Genomic DNA, 14568 nt, shown 5'->3' with positions numbered 1-14568 from the left:
ATGGATGTAATTACCAGGCACACCCCTGAGTCATCCTGCTATTTGTGTAACATTTTGGCTGGATGATCATAAGACCATACACTTGCAATCACTATTCAGGACACATTAACATATATTTCATATCAGGCATTAAAATTAAAAAGTGTACATTGTGTAATTCAATATTTAGTACACGATAGCTTCAAAAAAAAGCTCTTCTTAGGTAGTATTTTTAATGTTATTCTAAAAACTGTGAGCATGACTAGAGAGACACCAACAAAATGCATACCAAAGTTTAGATTCCTCATAAACTCATTGGACTTTTTGAATTATTAGATTAAACAAGAATGGCCTACAGAGACACACTACGGTTGAAAGAACTCACCCGAACAAAGTAAGAATAGTAAAATAAAGACATTAGAGTGCACGGAAAAGGAATTATAGGAGCAATTCAAATGATACTGCACGGTATCCCAGCATCTTCCTCTCCTGATACAAATGCCATTTGGTATACTTAGCTATGTATTCTGAAAAGCATAAACATCACTATTACTAATATAACAAAAGCCGATGTTTTAGGGTTCTTTCTCAAAGTATACAAAGCTCAGTGTTTAGACTAAAGTTCAACAATGACAAAATTAAGTCTAGAGAAAAACAAATTCTCCATGGTCATTAACGTAATCCTGGTTGTGTGAGGTTCTAAAGTCAATTAACATGATTTGGATTTCAAAGTGGCTGTTTAATTATAGTTGCAACCTTGGGCAAATTTGTAAAGGTACCATTGTCAAACTGAATATTAATTGTATTGTAAAATGCAAGTATATTAGAAGGTTTAGTTAAAACCATTAATGCTCTGTGATGAGGCGAGTGTCTTCAGAATTCCCACAAAGCACTATTTTCCTCTGATTTTTGGGAAGATGCTGGAAGTGTCCTCTTTTCAGATTAAGCTGCAGATTCCTTTCAGACCATGACAGGTTAAATCCTAATTAAACCACCAGACATTAGAATATTCCCCATTGAAAATGCAGGTATTCACCTACTATCCTGAGAACTGAATCTTAACAACACAGCACAGCACACCATATATTCCAATTCTTTACCTTCAGGAACACATGATTGACTGAGACTGTGGCCCCACCCCCTACCAACATCATAAGAGAGATTTATAATGGCCGTCTCCAAACCTTAAATACGAAGTATATATAATTCACATAACTTTACTTGTTTACATAGACTTACACATTTATGAAGCAACTGTTCTGAAACATATCACAAATATTTTATTCGTTATCTGAGTTATTATTTTGCTTCATGTATTCTGTCTATTACCACCTTTATTGGAATACTACAAACATTGCAAAATAAAGTTAAAATAATTTTAAACTTCAGGTGCCTTAGACTACATGATTATTTTATGTTTTGTGATTAGTCATTTGATTCGTGTTAAACACGAATCAAACTTAGTTTTTCTCAAAAGAAAATATGTTACTGGAGAAGAGATGAAATGGTCCTTTTTCTCATCACTCAAGTTCTGTGTTTCTCCTCATAGGATCCCTGGACACAAAATTTGTCTCTCAAAAGTGATGCCTGTACTAAGTTAAAAGTCTCGAAAGCGTGGTTCTTTCTAATACCCTCTCTCCACCTACACTCAAACTCAAACTGGTAGGCTGAGATTGCTCATTTAAACAGAACTCCAGATATGCCCCAAACACATCATATTTTGCTTAGAAAATGCATGAAGACGTGACTTGGTAGCATAACCTTGCTTGAGGTGGTAGATACAGGAGATACCGACATTGTTTTTACGAAGTTCTCTTCAAGTCTTTAAGGCAACAGGGATGTAGCCTGCAAGGACTGCTAGACTACGCAAAAAGATCCCAAGATTTGAATCTTATTTATAACCTGCAAAACGTAATTAGGATTACAAAAACTCATAAATGGATCTTAGTGAAATCCATCTGTTGCAGTTACAAAATAAAGAGACATTTACATACATGAACAGCAGAACTGTATCTAGAGAGCTTCCAAAGAGGCCTCAAGAGAAATTCAGCCCGCTAAGTCCTGGAGCTTTAATATACATCCTGGAAAAGTGTCAAAAACATAGCTGATTTTGTTTATAGACCTCGGTTAATTGTATTTTATATTATTTTATGATAATATTACATATTAATACTGATTTTTGCTGGCTCAAAGTGGGGATGCTGCTATAGCAAATACCTAAATCTGTAGCAATGTCTTGGGAACTTAATATCAGGTAGAACATGCAAACGTGTTGAGAAGCATGTAAAGAAGAGAAGGACAAGATTCGCCTAAACTAACTGTTGATGGTAATGTGCATGTTAAAGGTGATTCTGCTAAAGCTATAGAAAAAGAGAAAGTGGTAATTTTGGAAAGTCTAAAGCAGCCCACCAATAAAACTGTGATTGTGACTGAGCTGTGCTCTAAAATTTTGTAGTGATAAATGTGGATGCCCTGAGAAGAACTTGGGTGATTCATGTAACTCAGGGATTTATCAGTTTTCTCAGCAGAGTCCAAGAAGAGATGGGACTAACAGCAGATGACCTGTCAGTTTTGCAGAAAGGGAACAGAAACAGGGCTGAATATAAACAGAATCATCATATGTTTGGAAGACAATTCTTCCATTCATAATATTGAATACATTTCTCTGAAAGTTTTGGACATCTTTGCGTTATATGTCCAACTGTTTTCTTCCTTCTGAGTCTCCTCTTTTGAACTAGGATGGCTTCTTTAAGGTTTGTCTCACCAATGCATTTTAGAGGCACTTACATGTAAGATTTTAAAGTTGCTCCTTGAGAAAAATCATAGGTAAGATTTATATTTAGAGAGGATAGTAATATCAGTAATACAAATCTTACCTATCAGTAATTTCTGCATGCTTTGGGGGTAACTCTGAACTTAATTTATTTTCAAGATGACCATCAATTTGAGGTGTCGAGAGGTCAAGTGTTATAGGCTGGACTGTATTCTCCTTCGAAACCCTGCATGTTGAATTTCTAACTCCCAGTACATTTCAGAAGTGGCTACATTCAAAGATAAAGGGCTTTTTAAAAATGTAGTGAGACAAAGCTAATCCTAATGGCAGGCAATTTATATTCGTGGGGAACTTAGGTGATGCATACATGCAGATGAAAACTTCTGGGAAGGTAGAGCAAGAAGCTGGCTGTCTGCCAACCAGTACTGGGGGGGGGGGCACAGGGGAAACTAATTCTGTCAGCACTTATGTACTAAGACATATGTCTTATAGAATTATGTGAAAATATGCTTCAGCTGTTGAAACTCAAAGTCTGTGGCATCCATTATGACAGTCCCGGGAAACTAGTGTAAAGGACCGCTCATTAAAGTCACGTTCGCTCACGGACTCTTCTCCCTTCCCTTTGTCTATTTTATTGTATTTGCTTTGCAAAACCACAACTCTAGAAAAATGCAGTGTCTAACTATTTTATGTACACAGCACACATTAAGTATATGGAAAAGCAAAAAATGCATCATACAAAACCACACTGAGTATTCCTGATGGAAAACAAAGCTACATATGTCAAGGGGGCCCTTAATTGAATTGCAAATTACTGTACTCCCTAGTGCCATGGCTACTAGGCTGCTTCATGCAGTTTCTCAGTTTTAACCCTTTAAAATTCTCAGAGATTCAGAAGTGTATTCTTTCATCAAAAAGCTTGAAGCGAGTGAAATCAGTTTTCATGATTTTTTGTGGCCACATTCTTTTGCCCACCAGAAATTACACCAATGTGCAACAACATCTTATGAAATTGGAATATATATATATATATATATATATGTTGGATTAATACATTATTGTAACCTCTCACTTTCAATTTTATTTGCGGACAAAAGAAGATATGGTTTGAAGTCAGTCTGTATCCTTTTTTTTTGGAGCTGGGGACTGAACCCAGGGCCTTGTGCTTGCTAGGCAAGCGCTCTACCGCTGAGCTAAATCCCCAACCCCCAGTCTGCATCCTAAATAGTACAGCTAAATGTTTGCCAAATGCTTATAAAATATAGAATATACACACCAAAATCTATGCTACACACACATAAAGAGGAAAAAAAGATAAAGAAAACTGCACATTTGTTTTTTGTATATAAACAAGTCATGGTCTTGTGATATTTTCATCTTATTTTCATTCTACAAGTTCTATAAGGATTCTATTTCAATTTTAAGTTATGAAAAAGTCAAAGAAACCGTTCCTTCAGCCGCCATACTTGGCCTGTCTAGTCCTGACCCTCCGTACTTCCTAGTTTTCCATAGCCCTTAGTACGATCTTCCACCTTTGTGATTAAATGGTCTTGTTTATTTAACCAACAATGGCTTCGTGTTCTCCTCTCCCTGCTTTTTTTCCCGAATTGACAAGAGAGTTGAATGGAGATGTGGGCAGACCTCACTCTTCACTTTCTTACCTCAGTGGTTGTGCTCTGCTCAGACATGTGTTCCTGGAAGCCCGAGGCCAAAGAGGCAAAATAAATACCATGGGATGAAGGAAACGACTAGTGCCGTCTGTCTGACTTGGGTATTAAACAAGACACTACACCTGGGTCTAATTCTACTCTGAAGTCCAGTTAGTTTCTTGGGACTGTGATCTTAGACAGTTTTTAGAATGCTGCTCCTTAAGCAAACTGCAGGATTATTGAACATTCTCTAATTCTACATAAGGTGCTCTTTCACATTCTTCTATATCGCATGCCTTATTTTTTTTTATTTGTAGAAAAGTCCTGAACAAATTACATTGCAGCGGGCCACTGAGCCTCTCCTGTTTCAGTATCTGCAGAACATCTCTTTGAACCGTTACCGATTGCTTCTCTCTGGCACCATCAATACAGCCTTGTCAAATTTCTATACTCTATTTCAAACTAACCTCCCTTCATTTTCTAAATACCAATATTTTAAAGTCATCTCCCATACTAAACAAATAAACAAACAAACAAAAGCAACCAGTTTCTTTATGGGTGAGTCTATTGTAATGAAGTCCATTTTGTTTTGTTTGAATACTAAGAGATAACTTTCAAACCGAATTGAGAAAGTATTTTTTCACATTCAGCAATAATATTTTAAGCATGATTATGAGGGATAATTATTATATTCTTTCTGATTCTTCAGAAGCATAATTAAACAAGAGAGAAAAGAAGAGCCTGACTATATTTATACAAAATTATGACCAGATTTATACAAAATTTTGGAATTTTTGTATCTAACAAGAAATTGATATTTATCCAACTGTTGAGTTTTCTGAATACAAAACTAGAGTTTGGCATAGAACTTCTGGTGAAATAATTTGTATTGATGTATTATTTTTGGTTCTTTAACAACTGAAGGATAAACCGTTGCTTAAACACTCCTGTAAGTTCCACACCCTGCAGACAGGAAATCAAGCATGTAAACTCCAGAAAAGACTCAGGTTTATACCTGAAGATCTATGACACTTTCAACCTTAAATGGAGACGCTGCTGTGGTACTGGAGAGTGGACAGTGCAGACTCCTAACTCCCGTTTGCACAGAATAGTTTGCACAGAATAAGCAACTGTACCCCTCAGACCCAGATTTCATACTCCAACTGCTCGAAGACCCAGAAAACCTCAAGAGGGAAGGAAATGAATATTAAGGCTGGAGGACGGGGAAGAAAACTGCCAATCCCTGCCTTCTGGTCATGACATGGCATTTGCATACCCCATCTCTATGAGCTAAAGTTAGCTGCACAAGACTTGCAGAAGATGAAACAAGTCAGTTAACAATTCCTGCAGAGTGGGACCTCTTACAGCACCACAAGTAGCTAGGGAGCTCTGGACAGTTATGGCATCTGGCTATGGACAGCATGGCTTCTCCTTGGGGTAGATCTGTTGGTAGTTTGCCTATGTCAGGGTGGATGACCAAGTATTCACATCTATGTCAGTAATAGTAATTGAACTTGGCAAGTTATCTTCAAAATGAAAGGTGATGAAGTTAAGAAGGATTATATATTAAAGGACAATGGCAGTTTGGGAAGAAAGGAGTTGTAGACAAGTAAGATTAAGATACATTTGTATACAAGTAAAAAAATTTCAAGTTATGAAAAAAATGCAAAACAAAATCAAGAAAAGGTAAATCTGTTATGGCCTATCATTTTTATAAAAAATGAATAGAGCTATTTTATCATTGCTAAGTAATGAAATAGTATTTAAAACTTAGGTATGCCAGGGAAAAAATTTACAGTTTACAATTGTAAATGACATAAAATAAATAGTATAATATAATATATATTACATGTATAATAAATATATTGCATGTATACAATATATATTACACATATATCACATATGTTATGCATTTGAATATTTATATGAAAGTATATCCATATAAAATGTATATATAATATATTGTATAACAATATATTTAATAGGATATTATCTATTATTAACTTACCTATATAAACTTTTTAAATTTATATTTATTATTAAGACAAACTTATTTTTATTAAAATTAATAAATTCATTAATTATACATTTAGTCATTATTTGTTACACTAAATTAAGTAATATAATTATAATCACATAAAGTACTTATATAATTATACCCAGTTTGTGTAATAATATGAAATGTATAATTAATAATTACTTATTAATAAATTATGTATTAAAATTGAAAAGATGCTTTTATGTATTACCTATTTAATACTTTTATTAATTATGTTCCTTACTTTATATAACCATATAATTAAATATTAAAATTAATTAAATAAATCTAATATTAATTAAGTAATATTTAATGACATTTAATTAATATATAATATATTTAACAGTATAATATAAATTATGTTATATTTTATGTAGTATAATATAGAGTATGGAACATATAATATAATACATAGATATTTATAATGTGATATTCATATACATATAAATATATGTATATATACACATACATATTTGTATAAAATCAACATTAAATATATTAAATATTAAATAAAGCATATGATATATACAGTGTCTATAGTATATATAAACATATTCATACTATATATGATGAATACAAAATATGTATGTAAAATATATAAATATTTTAAAATAAATATAACATATAATAGTATATATTATTAACATATTACATATTAAATATATAGTTTATATAATATTAATAATATTAAAATAATCAAAAGATGCTTCAGCATATAATAAGGACACGTGCTCCACTATGTTCATAGCAGCCTTATTTATAATAACCAGAAGCTGGAAAGAACCCAGATGTCACTCAACAGAGGAATGGACACAGAAAATGTGGTACATCTACACAATGGAGCACTACTCAGCTACTGATAACAATGACTTCATGAAATAAATAGGCAAATGGATGGAACTAGAAATCCTGACTGAGGTAACCCAATCACAAAAAAACCCCAACCCCACCCCGACACACACATACACATGATATGAGGTGGGATTACCCAAGATATAATCCAAAGACCGCGTGAAACTCAAGAAGAAGGACTACTAAGTGCGCATGCTTCAGTCCTTCTTAGAAGATGGAACAAAAATATTCATAGGAGGAACTACGGAGACAAAGTTTGGAGCAGAGACTGAGGGAATGCCCATTCAGAGCCTGCCCTACCTGGGGATCCAGCCTATATATATATATATATATATATATATATATATATATATATATATATATATATATATATACTCATACAGTCACCAAACCCAGACAATATTGCTGATGCCAAGAAGTGCATGCAGACAGAAGCCTGATATAATTTATATCTGTCTCCCGAGAGGCTCTGTCAGAGCATGACAAATACAGAGGCAAATGCTCGCAGCCAGCTATTGAACTGAGAACAGAATCCCCACTGGAGGGGTTAGAGAAAGGACTGAAGAAGAGTTGAAGGGGCTTGCAACCCCATAAAAACAACAATACCAACCAATCAGAGCTCCCAAGGACTAAACCACCACCCAAAGAGTATACATGGACAGACCCATGGCTCCAGCTGCATATGTAGCAGAGGATGGCCTTGTTGGGCACCGATGGGGGGAGAAGCCCTTGGTCCTGCCTAGGCTGGATCTCCCAGTGTAGGGGAATGTCAGGGTGGGCAAGGCAGGAAGAGGTGGGTGGATATGTGGGGGAGCACCCTCATAGAAGAAGGGGGAGGGGATGGGATTTGGGGTTCATGGACGGGAAACCAATAAAAAATAAAAACAACAAAAAAATGAAATAAATGTTAAAGGCACCGGAACCACACATAAAGCCTATACATACTTACATGTAGTTAAACACATATACACATCAAAACATATATAGTTAGGGATAAAGAAAAGCATGTATGCAGTTGTGGTTAACCATGTCTAGCTCACTAGCTGCCGAGCAATCTCTTGCAGAAGCAAATCTCTTGGCCCACTTCATCGATATAAACACTGTTCATTCCATTATCATCAAAAATTATTCATTTGTCAAGTCAAAAATTTTAATTGAATCAGCAAAACAAATTTTATAGATAGAGAGATATGGTTTAATGACCACCATGATGAGTTACAGAGGCTGTGGAACATGTGCTAGCTCACATGTGCAGAGATTCCCATTTTAATACACATCTAAGGAGAAGTAATGCCATCACATTCATTGAGAGTTTAGCTAGAGCGTAAAAATTAGAACTTTGCAACAAAGGAGAAAATAATTTCAGAAATGGATTTGGGAGGATATAAATGGCTTTCGTATTAAGAGTGCTGGCCACTTTTGAAAAACACCTAGGGTCAAGTCCCAGCATTCACACAGCAGCTCACAATTGTAACTCCAGTTGCAGAAGACCCCATGGCCTCTTCTAACCTCCTCATGCACCAGACTCACAAGCACAACATGCACATGTTCAGATGCAGTTAAACACACAAACACATAAGGAACACAAATATAATTTACATAAATATATTTTAACATATATATAAATTTATAAATATATTAACCTACATGAATATAACTTTGAAAATGTAGATAGTTGTATTTATAAAAAACAGATTACAAAAGTTGAATCTCTTTTGATACAGTTTTTACTCAACTCATTAATTATTGTCCAGTATTCTTTAACTTCTGGTATAATCATTGAAGTTATCACCAAAAGCCAGGTTCTAGGTCCTGATTCAAGATGTTTCCTTCCACACAAAGCAAACAGAGTTCGTTTTCAGCTTAGCGAAAGCAAGGGATCTATTTTAGCACCACAAGAATCCATCCATTTTAATAGGATAGAGGGAAGTGGATTTGTTCTCAATCCTTTAAGCTTGTACTTTAGGAGGATAAAATGTGGTGAAAGGAGTTTCTGATCCAATTTTAGAAAATATTTCAAATCCACTGAGATGCTCCACTCTCCATTCCTCTGCAACATGACAAGTACGAGAAAAATGTGTGCTTCCCCCAAGGCTGTCCACCTCTGTGCTGAAGTGTAGGGAAAGAAGGGAAGCATGCGATCAAGGAGGCGTGTAAAGAGAAATAACCAATGAGCAAATAATTTGGAATGTAGTCACCCCATTCGGCATTTCCTTCACCTTGTTAATTTCACTTCACCCAACAAAAATTTAAAAGTTTGTTAGAAAGTACTGTCTAGCAGTCTGATAACATTGTTCTTGTTATGCATACAGAAATTGTGTTCCTTAAGGGAATCAAAGTTATACACTAGAACATTCAAAGCATATTACCAATGTGATGAGAATTCACATATACAATTTATTATTAACATTTATTGTAACAGATTATGCTTAAAGAGAAAAAGATCCACTTAGGATCTTTTCTAATAAAACATTTTGATATGTTAAGGTATTTTATAACCTTAAAACTCTGTAAGTTGCATCTGCCACATCTAATTTTCTAAGAGAAATTTTAACTTAAATATGAATTATAATTTTTAATATTCCAAATTGAGATTTTATAAGTGTGTACATGGTTATAGAGTACATACAGATATATTGATTAGGGTACAACATATTATCATATATTCTGACATTCTTTACCATTATATATTCTTTTATACCTACTTCTTGCCCTTCTCATGATGTTTCTTGCTTTCCACATACATGCTTTCTTTCTCTGATTATATATATAATTTATATATATATATATAAATTCTCTATGTGTAATTACAGCATTAATAACTCACAGTCACAAATGAGAGACCATGTGATATCTGTGTTTCTGATTCTTTTATATTGATTGATAAGATAAACGGTAGTTCCACCCGTTTTCATTATTACAGGCTACGATATAGTTATATTATTCTTTGTCTGCACAAAGCCCTATTATAAATATATTGCCTGATTTCTATCTCCAGTCCTCTGGTGAAACACCCATAGGCTGATTATGTAACTTTTCATTTCCAGAGTGGCAATGTGTGTGTGTGCATTCGCTTTAGTACTGTGTAAGGATTCTCTATTCCCCTAAGTCTTGCTATCATATGGTCACTTAGTTAGCCCCTCAGTTTGAGATTACATTAATTCTTGATATACTTGTGTATCCCCAAAAGTGAATATTTTATAGGTTTATTGCATATTAGTAGTTCACCTGAGAACTGTCTGTTTATTGTCTAGGTGTTTGTTGATTGTTACCTGTTTGCTTTGTATTTTATTCTTTATTTTTTATAAATAAATATAGTTATTATAGTAGTCCCCTGTTAGATGAATACCCACCAAATATTTTCTCCCATTCTGCATGCTTTCTTCCCTTAACTGGTTGCTTCCATTAGACTTCAGAAGCACTGTTACTTGTACAACTTCACTTTTGTTTTATGTTTAGTTTCATTCTGAGCATCTGAAGTTCTTTTCAGAATGTCATTATCTGTATTTATATCATGCAGTGTTTTCTGTATTTTCTTGTAACACTTTCAGAAATTTGGGTCTTCTATTAAAATTTTTGCTTCCACATTGAACAGTGTTTTAATAGACTGAGATATAGGAATTTGATTTAATTCCCATATGTGAATATACAGCCCCCCAATATCATTGGAGGAAGAAGCGTTTGTTTCTGCGAGTTGTGTGTTTCTGCTCTGTTTTCCAAAAACACAATGTGTAACCTATTTGAGTTCATATTTGTGTCTTTTTTCTATTCCTTTGATCTTCGCCTGTGGTTTTGCCAGTACCTCAATGTTTTGTTATAATGGCTCTGTGATATTGTGTGAGAGCAGTTATTATGACACTCTAGCAGTAGTGTGACCTCAGAATTTCTTTTGTTAATGTGGATCATTTTGCCCCCTCATAAGTTATAAGACTCATTGAGATTTTGTTTGGGATTACACTGAACCTAGGCTATTTTGAGTTTAGCCATTGCCACTAATCCAGGAGCATGCTAACATTTCTTCAGATTCTTTTCTCATCATGGTAATGTTTTCTTAAAAGACTTCTTTTGTACTAAATTGTTACAAAGTTTTATAACAAACTCCTACCTCCTTGCAAATAGATTCCTATAGATATTTTTAAGCTATTGTGTTTGGGAGTCATTTCCTGATTTCTTGCTCATCTTCATCATATCCATTATTGGTACATAAAAATCTACTGACTTGTGTATGCTAATTTTCAATAATTCTAAGACGTTACAGTGTTTATTACTCCTAAAGCTCTTATAGTACATTCTTTAAACTTAATTTTGTATGAAACATAAACGTCACGAGCTTTATTCCTTTTATATTTGTATCACTCTATTTTCTTACTCCTATTTTATTGTCCTAGCAATAAATGAGACAAAGAAAACTAAAAACAAAAAGAAAATTAAAGGCTTCTTTTTTCATGAACATAGATGCAAAGTACTCAATAAAATACTGGCAGAAATTTCTACCCCACATTAAAAATATATTGGTTTTATTTCAGTGAAGCCAGAGTAAGTCTATAAACATAAATTACTGAGTTACTGCTTTTACATGAATGTCAGTCAAGACTTTTACATCTGGAAGTATGTATTTTATGTAATTTGATACAACTTTTGATATGTGCATGTTAAAAATTACAATATCCTATATAGAGAGTGTTCTATTACACAATGTGAGGTAATGATCTCTATAGTTTTTAATTAATTAATTTATTTACTTTACATCACAACCAGAGCTTCCCCTCCCTTCATATCTCCCAGTCTTTACCTCTCACCTCACATCTACATTGTTCTCAGTTTCTGTCTCTTTCAAATAAGTGTGCTGTGAACATAGCAGACCAAATGTCCTGGTGGTATGGTGGAGCATCTTTTTGGTATATGTCCAGGTATGATACACTGGGTTTTGATATAAGACTACTCTTAATTTTCTGAGAAATTACCAAATTGATTGACAAAGTGCTTATACAACTTTGCATTCCACAATCAATGAATGTAGGAGTGTTCTCACCAGCATGAACTGTCACTTGAATTTTTGTTCTTAGCCAAAACTGATGTAAGATAGAATCTCACAGTCATTTGGTTTGCATTTCACTATTAACAAAGGATGTTGAATATTTCTTTAAGTGCTTCTTGGACATTAGATTCATTTGTAGGGAATTCTCTATTCGATATTGTACCCCATATTTTAGTTGGGCTATTCAGTTTGTTGGTGTCTAATTCCATTATCCATGTACATACATACACAAACACATGCACACACACGCACACACACACACACACACACACACACACACACACACACACAAACACCTTCTGTCAGATGTGGGTTGATGAAGATCTTTTTCCATTCTGTAAACTATTGTTTTGTCCTATTAACAATGTCCTTTGTCTTACAGAAGCTTTTCAGTTACTTGAGATCTTAGACTATGGATGCCAGAAGAGCCCGGTCAGAGGTCATGCAGACTCTAAGAGAACAAAAACGCCCTACTGGGCTACTATACTCAGCAAAACTCTCGATCAACATAGATGGAGAAACCAAAATATTTCAGGACAAAACCAAATTCAAACAGTATCTATCTACAAATGCAACCCTACAGAGGATCCTAGAAGGAAAACTCCAACACAAGGAAGGTACCTATACTAAAGAAAAGACAAGATATTAAGCATCCCACACAAAAGCCAAAAGAGAGAACCACAGGCACATAAAGCCACCTACAAAAACACATATAACAGGAACAAACAGATGTCTTAAATATCTCTCAATATTAATGGACTCAACTCACCAGTAAACAGACATAAACTAACAGACTGGATATGCAAACAAGTTCTAGCATTTTGCTACATGCAAGAAACACATGTCAAAAACACAGACAGCAATATCTCAGAGTGCAAGGATCTTCCAAGCAAATGGTCCCCCCCAAAAAAGCTGGGGTTACTATCCTACTATCCAATAAAATATACTTTCAACAAAAAGTTACCAAGCATGAAGAAGGGCACTTCATATTCATCAAAGGGAAAATATACCAAGAGAAAGTCTGAATTAAAAATATCTATGCCCCAAATAAAAAAAAATCCACATTCATAAAAGAAACTTTACTTAAGCTAAAAACACACATTGAACCACACACAATAATATTGGGAGACTTCAACACCCTATTCTCAACAATGGACAGGTCATTGAAACAGAAAGTAAAGAGCGACAGTAAAACTATTAGAGGATATGAATCAAATAGATTTAACAGATATCTATGGAACATTTCATCCTAAAACAAAAGAACATATATTCTTCTCAGCACCTCACAGTACCTTCTCCAAAATCAACAATATAATTGGTCACAAACAAGCCTCAATTAATACAAGAAGATTGAAATAATTCCATGCATCCTATCAGAAAACCATGGTTTAAAGTTGGTCTTCAATAACAGCAAAAACAACAGAAAGCTCGCACTGGCTCACCAACCAGGCAGCACACAGCAGCTGAGATGAGGCCTCCAACACATATACAGCGGAGGACCACCAGGTCTGGGTTCAGTCAGAGAAGATGCACCTAATCCTCAAGAGAGTTTAGAGGTCTGGCTGGGTGGGTTGGGTGGGGATACCCTAGTAGAGACAGGGAGGGTAGAGAGGAGGTATGGGATATGGAACACTCAGAGGGTGGGCCGTGAGGGGAATAAAATCTTGAGTGTGTAAAAATTAAAAAAAAAATAAATTTAAACAAATAATGCACTGGGCGAAAAGTATTCCCATGTGGTTGAAATATAGCTAGGATCAGTGATTTAGCCAATGAATGTAATATAATTTTCAAATCTTTTTTAAATAGATTTTTCCCTTTTCTTATCATAGTGTCTTTGTTACTCACCAGTTTTTGTGTATTCTTTCTTGGTCTTTATTTCTCTCTTTTCCTTTCTTTCATTCCATTACCACTTGTCTTCCTCCCTTCTGTAATTAATGAAGTGCTAAAAATTAAGTAAAAATTTAGGACAATTTGTCTTAGAGTATGGTTCTATATCAACTAACTTCCACACACCCAAAATTCATAGAGAATGGCCAAAGGAAGTGTATAGTAGATAGATAAATGGAGGGAGTACAGTTGAATATTGTCTCAACATGACAGATGTAGAAGAATTTTCACCTAGTAATATGGCTACTCTGTCAAAAGATGACATCTGAAAATTAACTAGAAATACTAATCAATAAAATTAGTTTGTAGAAGGAAGCAACCAAATTTGAAAGTGACATCTAATGAAGGGGCA

This window comes from Rattus norvegicus, chromosome 20 (genome assembly GCF_036323735.1).
Source record: "Rattus norvegicus strain BN/NHsdMcwi chromosome 20, GRCr8, whole genome shotgun sequence".
In the NCBI taxonomy this organism is placed as follows: Eukaryota; Metazoa; Chordata; class Mammalia; order Rodentia; family Muridae; genus Rattus; species Rattus norvegicus.
This window is presented reverse-complemented; position numbering follows the sequence as displayed.